General features: G+C 47.8%; 1 long non-coding RNA gene across 1 annotated transcript in view; it reads right to left on the reverse strand.

Moving 5' to 3' along the window:
• Nucleotides 1–3,406: 3,406 nt before the first annotated feature.
• The window catches only part of LOC103349028 (uncharacterized), a 50,122-nt gene continuing 35,100 nt past the window's right edge, over nucleotides 3,407–18,428 (reverse strand). Inside the window, exon 5 of the long non-coding RNA XR_001793731.3 lies at nucleotides 3,407–18,384. This is a non-coding gene — a long non-coding RNA (uncharacterized lncRNA). The remainder of the gene's footprint in view (nucleotides 18,385–18,428) is intronic.

Genomic DNA, 18,428 nt, shown 5'->3' on the forward strand with positions numbered 1-18,428 from the left:
CCAAATGCCTGCTCCCTGAAATTATCCACAGACTTTTTGGATTAAGAATCCCTAGACCGGTGTTCCCTACATGAGAAGGCAAGGAATTAAATGTTAGGAGTGATTACAATATAGGCCAGTTCATTAGATTTCCTTCTACATGGAATGAATTTTCTAGGGCAATCAGTAAATATTTTTTCTTCTTTTTCTCCTTTTTTTAAAAATGATTTATTTGTGGGGCCAGCACTGTAGTGTAGTAGGCTAAGGCCCTGCCTGTGGTGCCAGCATCCCATATGGGCATCAGTTCATGTCCTGACAGCTCCTCTTCCAATCCAGCTCTCTGCTATGGCCTGGGAAAGCAGTGGAAGATGGCCCAAGTCCTTGGGCCCCTGTACCCATGTGGGAGACCTGTAAGAAGCTCTGGCTCCTGGCTTTGGATGGGCCATTGTGGCCATTTGGGGAGCGAACCAGTAGATGGAAGACCTTTCTCTCTGTCTCTTCCTCTCTCTATCTCTTAAACAAATAAATAAAATCTTTAGAAAAAAATATTGATTGATTGATTGATTTCATGGGTGCAGGACTTGGGCCATCTTCTGTTGCTTTTCCAGATGCATTAGCAGGGAGCTGACTCATAAATGGAGCATCCAGGACTTGAACTGGTGCCAATATGGGTTGCCACTGTTGCAGACCATGGTTTAACCTTCTGCGACACGACACCACCCACTCCACCCCCTCCAAATTCTTATACCTTGCTTTTACAAGGTTAGAGAATATCCAAATTGTTTTAAACAATCCGTACTTAATGGCCGGCTCACTTGGCTAATCCTCTGCCTGTGGCGCCGGCACCCCGGGGTTCTAGTCCCACTTGGGGCGCCGGATTCTGTCCCCGTTGCTCCTCTTCCAGTCCAGCTCTCTGCTATGGGCCGGGAGGGCAGTGGAGGGCAGTGGAGGATGGCCCAGGTGCTTGGGCCCTGCACCCGCATGGGAGACCAGGAGGAAGCACCTGGCTCCTGGCTTCAGATCAGCACAGCGCACCGGTGGTAGTGGCCATTTGGGGGGTGAATCAATGGAAAAAAAAAGGAAGACCTTTCTCTCTGTCTCTCTGTCTCTCTCTCACTGTCTAATTCTGCCTGTCACAAAAATAAATAAATAAATAAATAAAAAATAAAAAATAAAAAATAAAAAACCATACTTAAAGACCTACAATTTCACTAATAGAAGCCCATTTATCTTACCAAATGCAAGACACTATTTTTTTTTTTTTTACCAGTTAAAACCCATTTTTGATACCCTGTATGCTTATTCGGAAAGTGGAGTTGCTGACTGAGAGACGGGCAGCCAGGGGACTGGCTCCAGCCCGCCATGGAGGACACTTCTGGGAGGAACGCTAGCAGACTGCTCCTGGACCAGGTTGGCATTCTTCTCCCCGCCCTGGTTGCTGCACGCCACTTTGAGGACCACGGAACAAGGCTCTACTGTGATATTTTCTGTAGGCCCGCATCGCTCCCTGATGAGATCCACAGGCTGTGCAGTCTCTGCATGGGGCAAATGTCCTGGGGGTGGGGAGGGGCGGTAGGCAAGGCTCGCACAACCGGACTTCCAGGTTGTCACTGCAGCCGTCGTTTGGTGCAGTAAACGGATGAGGGAGGAGGCAGCCGCACGTCCCACAGCCTGTTCTACGGTCAATTTTTTAAAAAATTTATTTTCATTTTATTTGAAAGAGAGAGAGAGAGAGAGAAAGAATCTTCCATTTGCCTATTCACTCCCAAATACCCTTAGCAGCCAGGGCTGAGCAAGGTGGAACTGGGGACCTGGAGCTCATCACGTGGGTGTCAGGGACCATGCACTTGAGTCATCATCTGCTCATCAGCAGGAAGCTGGAATCAAAAGCAGAACTGGGACTTGAACCCAGGCACTCCGATATAGAGTGAGAGCATCCCAAGTGGCATCTTAACTATTTCACCAAACACCCACCCCAACTTAAAATTAAAATAGAAGGAGCACACTCTGAAATAACATCAAAAAGTAAAATCCAGTGCTTTGGGAATACCCAGTATAACCCAATCAGCTGTCAAAGGTGGGAGAAAGAAGTGGACAAGTCCATGATTACACAAAGTGCAATTTTTTTGGGAGGTAAGTTTACGGAGGACAGGATGCATTCCAATACCCCAGTCAGTGAGAAGAGGCTGGCTGCTCTGTTAAGCCAGACAAAGGCGGCCCTTGGCTAACCTAAATGCACGTGGACATTCTCAAGAAACATTAACATTCCAGGCATTAGATAAGGGACGTTCCAGGGTCCAGCCTGGCAAGACGAGCCTGACAGGTTATCTTACGACTTTGTTTACCCCATCACAGGGCTCAGGACGACCGCCAAGGTTACCAAAAGGACAAGATGGTAGTTACAGTCGTATCAAGCTGAACTGCTATAGGATAGTAAGCGCCGGGGCCAGTGCTGTGGCTCACTTGGTTAATCCTCTGCCTGCGGCGCCGGCATCCCATTTGGGCGTTGGGTTCTAGTCCCCATTGCTCCTCTTCCAGTCCAGCTCTCTGCTGTGGCCCGGGAGTGCAGTGGAGGATGGCCCAAGTGCTTGGGCCGCTGCACCCGCATGGGAGACCAGGAAGAAGCACCTGGCTCCTGGCTTCGGATTGGCCCAGCGCTGGCCATAGCGGCAATTTGGGGAGTGAACCAACAGAAAGAAGACCTTTCTCTCTTGTCTCTCTGTCAAATAATAATAATAATAATAATAATAATAATAAAGGATAGTAAGTGCCATAAACCATCACCAAGGACGATATTACCGCCTGTGCTATGCTTTATACAACTGAGAGCACAGTAGGTGTGCTTGTACCAGCATCAGCACAAAGGTAACACCTGGCCCTACAATGTCACAATGGCTATGCCATCACTGGGCCATAGCAATTTTTCAGCTGCATTATAATCATACAGGACCACCATAGCCTGTACAGTCTGTGGCAGGCTAGACTACTTTAGGTGACGCAGGACTGTATTTATTTTATCACACAACCATCTATGTGTCCTATCTTTCTTTCTTCCATCAATTGTATTTTTAATAGATTTCAAAGTAGCAGGCCTCAACACATGCTACCCCTAAATGTCTGAACAGACATATTATTAAGTAGACAGCAATATTTACATATGGATTTGTTTGTAAAACGTGGCATTAAAAATGTTTTTTGTTGGGAAATCATTCGGTTGAGCTGGCTCCAACAATTTAAGTTCCTCTGACAGAAAACTGAAGCCCAGCGTATGTGGTTACACAAAACTGGGAGCCAGCATTGTGGTGTAACAGGTTGGGCCATTGCCTGTGGTGCCAGCATCCCACATGGGCGCCAGTTCAGGAGCAGCTGCTCTCCTTCTCCTTCTCCCTCTCCCTCTCCCTCTCCCTCTCCCTCCCCTCCCCCTCCTCCTCTTCCTCTTCTACCTCTCCCTCTTCTTCTTCTTCTTCCTCTTCTTCTTCTTTCTTCTCCTTCTTCTTTTTCAATATTTATTTATTTGAAACTCACAGTTACACAGAGAGAGGAGAGGCAGAGAAAGAGAGAGAGAGAGAGAGAGAGAGAGAGAGAGAGGTCTTCCATCTGCTGGTTCACTCCTGCTTTCCCAGGCCATAGTAGAGAGCTGAATCGGAAGTGGAGCATCCTGGACTCGAACCAGAGCTCATATGGGATGCCAGTACTGCAGGTGGCGGCTTTATCTCTTATGCCACAGCGCCGGTCCCTGCTCTGCTTCTATGCAGCTCCCTGCTAATGTGCTGGGAAAGCAGCAGATAATGACTCAAGTGCTTGGGCCCCTGCCACCACTGCAGGAGATTCAACTGGAGTTCCTGGCTCATGGCTTCACCCTAGCCCAACCCTAGCTGTTGTGGCTATTTTGGGGAGTAAATCAGCAGACAGAAGACATTTCTCTCTCTCTCCATACCTTTCAAATAATAAATAAATCTTTTAAAAAAGGAAAAATGTGAAAACATTTATCTTTTAACAATGAACAGTGCAGTTTTTAAAAGTTTATTGAGGCTGGTGCCGCAGCTCACTTGGCTAATCCTCCGCCTAGCGGCACCAGCACACCGGGTTCTAGTCCCGGTCGGGGTGCCGGATTCTGTCCTGGTTGCCCCTCTTCCAGGCCAGCTCTCTGCTGTGGCCCGGGAGGGCAGTGGAGGATGGCCCAAGTGCTTGGGCCCTGCACCCCATGGGAGACCAGGAGAAGTACCTGGCTCCTGCCATCGGATCAGCACGCCGGCCACGGCGGCCATTGGAGGGTGAATCAACGGCAAAGAAAGACCTTTCTCTCTGTCTCTCTGTCTCTCTCTCTCACTGTCCACTCTGCCTGTCAAAAAAAAAAAAAGTTTATTGAGTATAGACAAGGCCCTTGTCACTACTCTTGAGGAAGAGTGGTTTTCTACTTACTACTTGTTGAATTCTTTATTTAATGGAGGGTTAAGCTTGTGACTACAAGATAAATTATGTCATTTTAAAAATTAAAAGAAAAATAAGAAGGAGGAGGCATTGGGGAGGGAAAATAGAGTGGGAAGTATCATTATGCTCTTAAAACTGTATATATGGGGGTTGGTGCTATGGCGCAGTGTGTTAACGCCCTGGCCTGAAGTGCTGACATCCCATATGGGTGCTGGTTCGAGTCCCGGCTGCTCCACTTCCCATCCAGCTCTCTGCTATGGCCTGGAAAAAGCAGCAGAAGATGGTCCAAGTCCTTGGGCCCCTGCACCCGCCTGGGAGACCCAGAAGTGAAGAAACTCCTGGCTCCTGGCTTCGGATCGGTGCAGTTCGGGCCATTGCAGTCAATTGGGGAGTGAACCATCGATGGAGGACCTCTTTCTCTCTATCTCACTCTCTTGCTCTCTCTCTCTGTCGCTCTCTCTCTCTCTCTCTGCCTCTCTTCTCTCTGTGTAACTCTTTCAAATAAATAAATAAATCTTGAAAAAAAGCTGTATATGTGAAATTTGTTAAATTTGTTCTCTTTATATAAGTCAAAAAGCTTAAACATTCAAAAAAACAGAAAAAAACTTTATTGAAATATTTACATACAGTTAAAGTCTCTCTTTTTAGCATAATTCAGTAGTTATATGAGTTTTGACAAATACATGCAGTTAGGAGCTGTGAGCAAACACAGAACATTTCCCATCAGGCTCCTTTGTAGTAAAGGCCTTCCCCAGCTTCAGCCCCTGGTAACCAGTAACTTTTGCACCCCAACGTGGTTTGACGTTTGTCCCCCAGAACTAGACCCCACTGCCTTATGTTAATGGAATTAATGGTGTGAAAACTTGATCCAGTATGGAGTTCAGAGGTGGGGCCTAGCAGGAAGTCCTTAGGGCAGTGAGGCGTGCCCTTGGAAGGTTCTCCTGAGAAGGTTACAGGAAAAGCCTGAGTTTGGGCCCAACCACTCTGTGTTTCCTGACTTGTGGTGTGATCCTCTCCCCAGGCTCTGCCTTCGTCAGACACCAAACCAATGGGGGGCTGCCCAACTATGGACTTGAACCTTCAAAATTGTGAGTTAAATAAACATCTCTTCATAAAGTTGGTTGCTTCAAGTATTTCATGTTAGTAACAAAAAACTGACTAATATAAGGGTGCTTCAAAAAGTTCATGAAAGAGTGAAATTAAAAGATAAGTTTATTTTGGTGCAAAAAACACATTTGAAATGAACACATAGTTTTTTCATAATAGGCATTTCTCTTGGACTTACTGAAGACTTTTTGTACACACTCTTTTTTTTTTTTTTTTTTTTTTTTTTTACAGGCAGATTTAGACAGTGAGAGAGAGACAGAGAGAAAGGTCTTCCTTTTCCATTGGTTCATGCCCCAAATGGCTGCCATAGCTGGCGCGCTGCTGCCGGTGCGCTCCGCCGATCCGAAGCCAGGAGCCAGGCTCTTCCTCCTGGTCTCCCATGCGGGTGCAGGGCCCAAGGATTTGAGCCATCCTCCACTGCACTCCCGGGCCACAGCAGAGAGCTGGACTGGAAGAGGAGAAACCGGGACAGAATCCAGCGCCCCAACCAGAACTAGAACCCGGTGTGCCGGCACCGCAGGTGGAGGATTAGCCTAGTGAGCCATGGCGCCGGCTGTACACAGTCTTAAAATTTTGCCTTTCCCAGAATGACATACAAATGAAATCACGTGACATGTAGCTTTTTAATTCTAGCTTTCAGTTAATGTCATTGTATGTATTTGCGATTCTTTTCTTTTATACAAATAACATACTGTTAGGCATTCTTGGAATTAAATTTGAAATTGGTTGGCATACAAGTGATATCAAGTTGAACTGAAGTGCTTTTTAAAAAAGATTTATTTGGGGCTGGTGCTGTGGCATAGCTAGTAAAGCAGTCACCTGCAGTGCTGGCATCCCATATGGGTGCCAGTGACCATTTGGGGAGTGAACTAGTGGATGGAGACCATTTTTTGAAAGGCAGAGTGACACAGAGGCAGAGAGAGAGAGAGAGAGAGAGAGAGAGAGAGAGGTCTTCCATCCGCTGGTTCACTCCCCAGATGACCGCAACAGCCAGAGCTGTGCCGATCCAAAGCCAGGAGCCAGGAGCTACTCCTGGGTCTCCCACGCAGTGCAGGGGCCCAAGGACTTGGGCCATCTTCTACTGCTTTCCCAGGTCATAGCAGGGAGCTGAATTGGAAGTGGAGCAGCCAGGACTTGAACTGGCGCCCATATGGGATACCGGCACTGCAGGCGGCAGCTTTACCTGCTACAGCACAGTGCTAGCCTCTAATTATAGATCTCTTAATATCTGCTCCTGTGAGAATGTCCATGTGTTGGATTCTGGCCTTGGTACTGGCCAGTCCCTCACCTCCCCTACGCACTTGTAGTGTTCTCTGGTCCATAGTCAGTGATCCCCTTAATGTGACTTGATGGAGCCAGCTGCTCTGTCTATTCCCGGCTGTCTCCTAGTAACCCTTGAGATAGCATTCTCCATGGTTCCATGGCTGGCCAGTGGGTCTGGGTACCTGAAAATCGAGTAAACTCCCCATATCATTATAACACTGCCTTGCCCTTGGACCAGTTTCTCCTTTGGGGAAATACATTCTTCTTTTTAACTTTGAATTTCAATGCAAGTATTTGATTGGAAAGATTTCCAGAATGGCACTATCCAATAAAAATACAATGCAAATCACACACATAATTTTAAAGTTTCTTGTTAACCACTCAAAAAAATGATCAGAAGGGGAAATTAATTTTAATAATATAATTTCTTTAACCAAAGTTATTATTTCAATATGTAATCAATATTAAAAATTTACTCACGAAATATTTTACTTTCTGGTCTTTGCACTATGACTTCAAAACCTGGTGTATCTCTTAAGTTACAGCACAGCTATAATAAAATTCTGACAAGCCACATTTTAAATGTTCAAGTGCTGCATGTGGACAGTGGCTACCATACTGGACATCCTGAGTCTAGAAGTAACCATTACCCAGGATCCTCCTGGCTGAGAGAGGAAAGGCTTGAACTGTGGGTGCTGGTGCTGACAGTCATCCCCATCACCAGGTTAGAGCAGGTTTTGGTTTGCAGACTTTCACAGACGTTATCTCATGTAGCCGTACTATCCCTGTGAGACGATTATTTTCACCATCATTGGTTTTGCAACAGAAAATTACGGCTCTGCAGGGTGCAGGTGGCTTGCCCAGTGACACTCGGTGATTAGGGATGCAGCCTGGCTTGCCTTCCTATGGCTTCTCTTCCCACACACCCTCCCATTACGGAGAGACTGCACAATCAAGTTGTCACTGAGGAGCATGAAAGCAAGTGGGGGTACCACCACGATCATTTTGGATAATTACATCCAGAAAAGAATGTTCACATCAAAGTGATAAAAGGCCAGTAGAAAATACTCACAAGTATTTTCCAGATGGACTGTGTAAAATGAAGTTTCTGGGCCCCCAAATCCGACCCTGTCACCCACTAAAGTTGAGGTGGGAACCCAAGAACCTCCATGTTCTTTAAAGCTGAGGTGACCCTGGCACAGCAGCCCTCCTGAAACAGGGATCCCTTTTATGAACTGAAATGCAAATGCATGTCAGATTGTGGGAACGTTGCTTGACCTCAGGCAATTCAGGAATCTCAGAATACCTTCCCAAAGTGGAATACTACAGAGTCATAAAACATGATTCTGTAGAAGACCTAATGACATGTTAAGATGTTTATTGTCTTTTATGTAAAAAAATTTACTGGATATGTGAATTTTTCTAAAGCATGTTTTAGTGTAAAGGTTTTTTTTTTTTTTTTTTTTTTTTTTTTAAGATTTATTTGTAGCCGGTGCCGCGGCTCACTAGGCTAATCCTCCGCCTTACGGCGCCGGCACACCGGGTTCTAGTCCTGGTCGGGGCGCCGGATTCTGTCCCGGTAGCTCCTCTTCCAGGCCAGCTCTCTGCTGTGGCCCGGGAAGGCAGTGGAGGATGGCCCAAGTGCTTGGGCCCTGCACCCCATGGGAGACCAGGAGAAGCACCTGGCTCCTGCCATCAGATCAGCGCGGTGTGCCGGCCGCAGCACGCCGGCCGCAGCGGCCATTGGAGGGTGAACCAACGGCAAAGGAAGACCTTTCTCTCTGTCTCTCTCTCTCACTGTCCACTCTGCCTGTCAAAAAATAAAATAAAATAATAATAAAAAATATTTATTTGTTTGTTTGAAAGTCATAGTTACACTGAGAGAGAAGGAGAGGCAGAGAGAGAGAGGTCTTCCATCTGCTGGTTCATTTCTCAGATGGCCACAATGGCCAGAGCTATGCTGATCTGAAGCCAGGACCCAGGAGCTTCCTCTGGGTGACCCATGCAGGTGCAGGAGCCCAAGCAATGGGGCCATCTTCCACTGCCTTCTCAGGCCATAGTAGAGAGCTGGATTGGAAGTGGAGCAGCCAGGACTCAAACCAGCACCCATATGGGATGCTGGCACTGGAGGCGGCAGCTTTACCTACTGCACCACAGTGCTGGCCCCCTAGTGTAGAGTTTAAAAAAGAGAGATGATAAGCTAATACATGTGAGTTTCATTCCATATTTTTAGAAACAATTATTTATGAAATTTTGATCTAAAATTATATATTTAAGTGTATATGTGTAATTGTATAAAATGAGTAAAAAAAAACCCACCAAAATATTTATAGTGGTTATCACTACCTGATAGGGTTATGGATAATTTAAAAAGTTTCTTCTGGAGTGGGTATGTAGTGCAGTAGTTACAACGCCACGTGGAACCCCTGCGTCCCGTATTGGAGTGCTGGGTTTGGATTCCAGCTCTGCTTCCAACACTACTTTCTTGTTAAGGCGGATCCTGGAAGACAGCGGGTGATGGCTCAGGCACTCAGGTCCCTGCCAACCATTGGGAGACCCAAACTGAGTTCTGGGTTCCTGGTTTCAGCCTGACTTAATCCCAGGCCTTTGGGGAGTGAACCAGCAGATGGAAGATCTGAGTATCTCTGTCTCTCTTTCAAATAAAATGAAAACATTTTGAAATGGTAATGTACATTTCTATGAACTTTTTGAAGACAGTCAGCCTTCCACATCCATGGGTTCCAAATGAGTGGATTCAACCAACCCTTGGTTGAAAATATTCAGAAAAAAATTATATCTGTACAGAACATGTAAAGACTTCTAACTTAGTCATTATTTCCTAAACAATACAATGCCACTATTTGCATAATATTTACATGGTATTAGGCAATAAAAGTAATCTAGAGATGATTTAAAGTATCCAGGAGAGGAGCTAGTGTTGTGGCGTAGCAGGTAAAGCCGGCAGTTCATGTCCCGGCTGCTCCACTTCTGATCCAGCTCCCTGATAATGGCCTGGGAAAGCAGCAGCAGATGCCCCAAATGCTTGGGCCCCTGCAACCCACGTAGGAGACCCAGATAAAGCTCCTGGCTCCTGGCTTCGGCCTGGCCCAGCCTTGGCTGGTGTGGCCATCTGGGGAGTGAACCACATCTCTCTCTGTCTCTCTCTGTAACTCTTTCAAATAAGTAAATCTTAAAAAAAAAAAAAAACTAATAAAGTTTACAAGAGAATGTATGTAGGTTATATAGAAATATATATATATATATACACATATATATATATATCCCACATGTATATATGGGACTTGAGCATATATGAATGTGGCATCCACAGGGCATCCTGGAATCAATCTCCCATGGACACCAACGGACAACTGTGTACACTCACATATACTATAGCATTAAAAGCTCATGTACAGGACTGGCATCCTGGTACAGTGGATAAAGCCACTGCCTGCAGTGCCCGCATCCGACGTGGGTGCCAGTTTGAGTCTCATCTGCTCTACTTGCAGTCCAGCTCCCTGCTAATGGCCTCAGAAAGCACCAGAAGTTGGCCCAAGTACTTGGGTACCTGCCACCCACGTGGGAGACACAGATGAAGCTCCTGGCTTTGCAGGGGATGAACCAGTAGAAGGAAGATCTCTCCCTCTCTCTCTGTCCCTCCTTCTCTCTCTGTAACTCTGCCTTTTAAATAAATACATAAACCAGGCCAGTGCCGCAGCTCACTAGGCTAATCCTCTGGCATACCGGGTTCTAGTCCAGGTCGGGGCACCAGATTCTATCCTGGTTGCTCCTCTTCCAGTCCAGCTCTCTGCTGTGGCCCGGGAGTGCAGTGGAGGATGGCCCAAGTGCTTGGGCCCTGCACCTGCATGGGATACCGGGAAGAAGCACCTGGCTCCTGGCTTCAGATCAGCGCAGTGCTGGCCGTAGCAGCCGTTTGGGGGGTGAACCAACGGAAAGGAAGACCTTTCTCCCTGTTTCTCTCTCTCTCATTGTCTAACTCTGCCTGTCAAAAATAAATAAATAAATACATAAACCTTTCAAAAAAAATGGAAAACACTTGTATATATACCCTAGTATTAAGCACAGTAGTTCCCTTCACCTCTGATGGTTTCCGTGGTTTCAATTTACTCAAGGTCAACTGAGGTTTAAAAATATTAAATGGAAAATTCCAAAAATAAACAGGTAGACCACATTAACATAACTTTTCTTAAGCTATTGTCATCGTTATTCTATTTTATTATTAGTTATTATTAGCTGTTGCTGTTAACCTCTTACTCTGCCTAATTTAGACGTTAAATTTTATCATAGGAATATATGTTTAGGAATAAACATAGTTTATGCAGTCTGGAGTTTGGTCCTATGCATGGTTTCAGGCATCTCCTGGGGTGTAAGATAAGGGGGCACCACTGTAAATTTTCTGGGAAGCGAAAGCACCTCTTACAGGAAAACAGAACAAAAACACATCAGCGCTTCACGGCAGCCTCTCTGGCTTCCAGCGAGAGCCAGGGGCGGCTGCCACACAGTGCGCGCGGAGGAGGCCTCCGGGACCCCGACCAGGTAAGAGCGTTTCCCGCCCTCCTGAAGGATCCTCAGGCCCCAGCGCCCCAGGAGGACTCTGCCCTCAGCCTCCGGCCCTCCCATTGGCTGGTGAGTCTCTCGGTGCCTCCGTCTCCCCGGTCTCCCCGCCAGAACACAAACAGAAACCTGGGGAGGACCGCGTGTTCCGGTCGGCACATTTTGGGGGAGCGAGCGCCCAAGGTCCCGTCACCGCTGAGCCGCACTCAGGGGACGGTGTGGCTAACGCGGCTGCTGCTATTAATAAATAGATGTGGAAAATATTTGATCAAAGGGCCTTCCAGTCGCAGGGTCGACGAGGCCCACACCTGTGGGGCCCGCAGCCTGGGACTTCCTGGCCAGCGTCCTCACCGACCATCCTCCTGGGCCTCCCCTAACAAACCTTGCTTGCTTATTCTGCAAAGCCTACCAGCAAGTTCTACTGTGGACTCGGATGTCCGCGCTCCCGCTCCCGCCTTTCCTGCCTGTTTTGTGCTACGCCCACCTCCCGCTTGGGGGCTGGAGGTCCAGTCTCGGTGCAGGAGGCGCGTGAGCGCTGCGCAGCCTGGGACGAGGAGAAAAGGGAGACTCCATCCTCTTAACAGGGAGTGAACCTGTGAAGCCTGCGAAATCCTACAGGGCCCCAGGGCCTGGGTCCTCCCCCCCACCAAAGCAAGCTCAACAAACAAACAGGAAAGGACTGGGTAAGACATGAAGCCTTGTCAGCATCTAATCACCAGGAACATTCTAGACTTTAAGATGAAATTGAAGTAATTATTCTTTGCCCTCTGCACACAGGGAGGCTGCACTTTATCTCACAACAGGATGCAGAAATAAGGTTTTTTTTTTTTTTGTTTTGTTTTTTTTTAAAGATTTATTTATTTATTTGAAAGGCAGAGCTATAGAGAGGCAGAGGCAGAGGGAGAGAGAGAAGTCTTCCATCCGCTGGTTCACTCCCCAGATGGCTGCAATGGCTGGAGCTGTGCTGATCCAAAGCCAGGAGCCAGGAGCTTCTTCTGGGTCTCCCACGCGGGTGCAGGGGCCCAAGGACTTGGGCCATCTTCTACTGCTTTCCTAGGCCATAGCAGAGAGCTGGATTGGAAGTGGAGCAGCTAGGGCTTGAACTGGTGCCCATGTGGGATGCTAGCACTGCAGGCCACGGCCCTACCTCCTGCACCACAGCGCTGGCTCCCAAAAGTAAATTTTTAGAAAACCCAAGAGAGTGCCTTGAAATCCTCAGGGAGGTCCAGCAGCTCCTCCAGGGACAGCCCCTCTTGGCCAAGGGGCCAGGAGAAGGGAGTGGCTGCTGAGATTCCCTGCCTTTCCACACGCGCAGTGCCTTGGGGCAAACGAGGCCCTTCTGTGGGGAGACCCAAGCCAGGGGGCATTTGTTGAAAGAAGTGCCTAGTGCCGTGCGTGCATCCTCCTGAAGCTGGGCTCCCTCTGTGCTCTGTCCTGAATTCCTGACCCAAATCTGCCCAGATACATCAGACATCAGTGCACACCTTCATTGTGAGAAAATGATTGGAGGGGTTGGCGTCATGGCACAGTGGGTGCTACCTCTTGCAGTGTCGGCACCCAATATGAGCACTTGTTCCAGTCCCGGCTGCTCCACTTCCAATCCAGCTCCCTGCTAAAGGCCTGGGAAAGCAGCAGAAGGTGGCTCAAGTGCTTGGGTCTCTGCACCCATGTGGGGGACCCAGATGAAGCTCCTGGCTTTTGGCTTTGACCTGGCCCAGCCCTGGCCATTGTGGCCAACTGGAAGCGACCCAGCAGACAGAAGATCTCTCTCTCTCTCTCTCTCTCTTTCTTTCTGTAACTCTGCCTTTCAAATCAATCAATCAATAAGTAAACCTTTTTTTTTTAAAGGCAGAGTTAGAGAGAGAGAGAGAGAGAGAGAGAGAGAGAGAGATCTTCCACCCACTGATTCACTTCCTAAATGGCCACAGCAGCCAGGACAGGACCAGGCTGGAGCCAGGAGTCAGGAGCTTCTTCCAAGTCTCCCACGTGGGTGCAGGGACTGAGGCGCTTGGGCCATCTTCTACTGCTTTCCCAGGGACGTAAGCAGGGAGCTAGATTGGAAGTAGAGCAGCTAAGACTGCAACCAGCATCCATAAAGGGATGCAGGCACTGCAGGTGATGGCTTTATCTGCTATGCCACAGCGCTGGCCCTAGTAAATAAATTTTTTTTTTTTTTTTTTGACAGGCAGAGTGGACAGTGAGAGAGAAAGACAGAGAGAAAGGTCTTCCTTTGCCGTTGGTTCACCCTCCAATGGCCACTGCAGCCGTTGCTCTGTGGCCGGCCCATCGCGCTGATCCGAAGCAAGGAGCCAGGTGCTTCTCCTGGTCTCCCGTGCGGGCGCAGGGCCCAAGGACTTGGGCCATCCTCCACTGCACTCCCTGGCCACAGCAGAGAGCTAGCCTGGAAGAGGGGCAACCGGGACAGAACCAGCGCCCCGACCAGGACTAGAACCCGGTGTGCCAGTGCCGCAGGCGGAGAATTAGCCTATTGAGCTGTGGCGCCAGCCAATAAATAAATCTTTAAAAAGAGAAAGGAAACAGTTGGAGAGTTCGTATTCCCAGGGAGTGGTGTTCTCTACACATTGAAGGTTAAAATCCCACCGTAGTCTGATGTGTAGTTTTCAGAAATCCATCGTTTTTTCTAGTTTTAATATTTTTAATATGGGCTCAAATGTGTCCCCCTAAAAACAGGTCTCTTGGTGTCTAACCCTCACCAACCTCAGAACGTGACCTGTTTGCAAATGGGGTTCTGGAAGGACACATAGAGACCATAGCAAAGTGTACGTGGGCAAAAATAACATTCCCTGTGTTCCTACCACAGGAAATGTCAAAAAATAAACTTACACTTAATTCCACATTTCCACAAACTTAAAAATTTCTTAAAATTTTTATTTACTTGAGAGATGAGAGAGAAAGACTAGCAGACTGGCAGCTTTTATCCACTGTTTCACTCCCCAGATGTCAGCAACAACTGGGGACACTGAAGCCAGGGGCCAAGAACTCAATGCAGGTCTCCCACGTGGGTGGCAGGAAACCAGCTACTTGAGCCGTCACCTGCTGCCTCCCAGGGTGCAATTGACAGGGAGCCGGAGTCAGGAGCCAGAGCTGAGAATGGAATCCAGGAACTCCGATATGGCACTCAGGCATCTTAAGATGCTGGCTAAATGGCTGTCCCTCCATGAACTTATTATTATTAATATTATTGTTATTTAGATTTATTTTATTTGAGAGAGTTACAGAGAGTGAGAGAGAGAGAGCCCCTGCCTGCTGTTTCACTCTGCAAATGGCTGGCGTGTCTGCAGGATCCCAGTTTGGGTTTGTTGGTTTTTTTTTTTCAACCTTAGGAACAGACCCACACATTCTCTCTCTCTCTCTCTCTCTCTCTCTCTCTCTCTCTCTCTCTTTCTCTCTCTCTCTCTTCCCTCCCTCCCTCCCTCTCTCTCTCGTTCTTTCTTTCAAGATTTTATGTATTTATTTGAAAGGCAGAGTTACAGAGAAGCAGAGGCAGAGAGAGAGAGAGGTCCTCCATCTGCTGGTTCACTCCCCAGATGGCCACAACAGTCAGGGCTGCGCTGATCCAAAGCCAAGAGCCAGAAGCTTCTTCCAGGTCTCCCAGGCAGGTCAGGGGCCCAAGCAGTTGGGCCATCTTCTACTGCTTTTCCAGGCCACAGCAGAGAGCTGGATCGGAAATAGAGCAGCTAGGGCTTGAACCAGCACCCATATGAGATGCCATCACTGCAGGTGGCAGTTTTACCCGCTATGCCGCAGCGCCAGCCCCTGCCCCCCATATGTTTCTGTGTCAATAACATAGACCTACAAGGCTTTTATTTTTTGTACAGCATTCCACTTCATCTTCAGATGTTCTGGAGTTCACCTAACTAGTGGTACATAACTGCTAGGCCAACTCCCACCTCCATTGTTCTAAAAAGTGTCTGTGTGTTTGTTGCGTGTGCCTATGTACAAGGCTAGTATTTTGACATATATGTGCATCCTCATTAGTTCTTTATTCCACCTCCCTTCCACCACTGAATCTGGCTATGAGATGTGTTTACTGCCTTTGGGAAGGAAAACAACGCGTAAAAATAAGTTGTGAAAGCAGACTTTCGAGGCTCAAGGCAGAACAAACAGTTTTGGGAGAAAACTCTTTCTTAGTAACCAAAACCTCATTTGAGTGCCAGACTCTCGAAGTTTACCCCATGAACAACTGAATCAGGCACAGTCCGCGATGATATAACAGCACGATGTTTTACCACACAGGAGGTTTAAGGTTACTGGGGACAAGGTTAAGAATACCAGAGAGGGCCGGCGCCGCGGCTCACTAGGCTAATCCTCCTCCTTACGGCGCCGGCACACCGGGTTCTAGTCCTGGTCGGGGTGCCGGATTCTGTCCCAGTTGCCCTTCTTCCAGGCCAGCTCTCTGCTGTGGCCACGGAGTGCAGTGGAGGATGGCCCAAGTCCTTGGGCCCTGCACCCCATGGGAGACCAGGAGAAGCACCCGGCTCCTGCCTTCGGATCAGCGCGGTGCGCCGGCCACAGCGCGCTGGCCGCGGTGGCCATTGGAGGGTGAACCAACGGCAAAGGAAGACCTTTCTCTCTGTCTCTCTCTCTCACCGTCCACTCTGCCTGTAAAAAAAATAAAAATAATTAAAAAAAAAAAAAAAAGAATACCAGAGAGATGGGGACAAGAACCATGGAGTTGTGCTTTTTTTTTTTTTTTTATAAAATACTTTTTTTTTGTAGTGTGGTTTTAGGTTCAAAGCAAAATTGAGTGGGAGATTCAGAGATTTACCACAACCCCTCTGCTCCCACATACTTGCAGCCTCCCCTACTGAGGATATTCCTCACCCTAAGAGCATGGATTGTTACAATCCATGAACATACATCGACAGATCATTGCCACCCTGAGTCCAGAGTTTACGTTAGTGTTCACTCTTGGTATTGTACATTCTATGGGTTTGGACAAATGTATACCAGCAAAGTTTCATCATTATGATCCACCTACTCCTTCCTTCCTCACTTGTAAAGATTTATTTATTTATTTATTTGAAATATAGAGTTCATAGAGAGGGAGAATGAGAGAGAGAGAGAGAGAGAGAGAGAGAGAGAGAGATTGATTTTGTTCGTCTGCTGGTTCAAATGGCCCTAACAGCCAGGGCTCAGCCAGGCCAAAGCCAGGAACCAGTAGGTTCTTCCAGGTCTCCCACGTGGGTGCAGGGGCCCAAGCATTTGGGCCATCTTTCACTGCTTTCCCAGGCACATCAGCACAGAGAAGAAGTGGAAAAGCCGGGACTCGAACTGGTGCCTATATGGGATGACAGTGTTGCAGGCAGTGGTTTAACCTGATATGCCACACCACCAGCCTCCCTTCCTCAGTTCTAACCACTGATCCTTTCACTGTCTCTGTAGTTTGGTCTTTTCCAGAATGTCATTAAGTTAGAATCACTTGGTATGTACCTTTTTCAAATCAGCTTCTTTGACTTAGCAATATGTGTGTAGGTTTTCTTATAGCTTCATAGAGCTGGATGGCCTATTTCCTTTCAGCACTGAATAATATTCCATTTTCTGGAAGTACCACAGTTTATCCATTCAGCTCTTGGAGAAAAAAGCCTGGAGGTTGGGTTAGATAAGCCTGAATCAAGCCCAGTTGCTCTCTGCTTGCCATGGGATCCTTCTCTGCACACCCTCTGCCAGCCACCCTGTTACTGGAGACGAGATCAACAGAGCCACCTGATCTTGGACTGTGAACCTCCAAAACCAAAGTAAACTTCATAAGTAGCCTCTCTGATATTTGTTATAGAGATGGACAGCTGGCTAACAAATGTACTAAATAGATCTCTTGACTGTTGTATGAAGTTATAGAATGGGTAAGGCAAGATTGGGAGCAGGGAGACCAGGCGAGAGGTGATGGAGACATGAGCCAGGCTAGAGTTGAGGGTGGTTGTAGATCCTGGTTCACCGGGTTTGCCTAGAGCCAGCCCACTTTACACCTGTTGCTCTGGGGCCCTCCAGCTCTCCACCACACCCCATTTTGGAGGTTCACGAGAGGTTCAGTAGACTTAGGGATTAGGTTAGGTCCCAACAGTGGCAGTGAGAATGAGAGCCCTTTGGGTCAAAAATCCATGGACCTAAGCAGGCTTGGTGATAGTTCACATGTGGGGGCAGGCAGGTTGGCTCCTGCCTGGGCTGTGGTAGGCACAGTTGGGTGGAGGGATGCAATGCTACTCAGATACAAGGAACATCTTGTACCTTGCTGGTTCCAAATCTCTCAGGTTTACTACTTTAGTGACCTCTCGGTCTGGAGGGATGGATAGGAGTTGACTTTGGAGGGGAAGGGGAAGTTTTCAGCAGAGAGAATAGCAGGTGCAAAGGCAGATACAGGAAGCAGAATGTCAAGGCAAAGTAGACACACTACAGAATATGTCATACTGGTGGGAAGGGGTGGGAAGGCCTGAGCAGGACAGGAGGAGGAAATTTTAGTCTGTTCCTCCACATTAAGCTAAAGGGGCAAGAAGAATAAAGTGAGAAATGGTACAGGGGACTCAGGAGAAAAGCACAGATGCCGCTCACCTGCTACGGAGAGTCCTTCTTGTGACGGAAACTTGGAGGCCTATGTGGATTGAATGGCTCTGGAAGGACCCCACCAAGTATGAATATGCCTAGTATTTACTGAGCACTGTGTGCCAGGCAATGGAGTTAGCATTGTGTGCCAAGCTGAGTAAGACAATGCCCTTCCTGTCAATAGCCAACAGTGCAGAAAGGAAACAGCACCAGTTGTGTGACCTGACGGAAGCTCCAGATCTGCGGCCAGGCCTTTCCATCCTCCCAGCACCTGGCAGAAGGCATCCTGGAAATCTCACTCTTACCTGCAGTGCTACCTGCTGACCTGTCAGGTTCATGTCGGTTTTGAGCACGAGATCCCTGCTCACCTAGGCCAAACAGGTTCAAGTCGTAAGTGTGTATTTGCCAAGGGAGAGTCAAGTTGATCCAAAGAAGTAAGCACAGCATCTAGTCCAGAAGGCAAATGGACACCTAACACAGGGAGGGGTCAAGACACAGGGCTGGAGGTGATCAAC

This window comes from Oryctolagus cuniculus, chromosome 9 (genome assembly GCF_964237555.1).
Source record: "Oryctolagus cuniculus chromosome 9, mOryCun1.1, whole genome shotgun sequence".
In the NCBI taxonomy this organism is placed as follows: Eukaryota; Metazoa; Chordata; class Mammalia; order Lagomorpha; family Leporidae; genus Oryctolagus; species Oryctolagus cuniculus.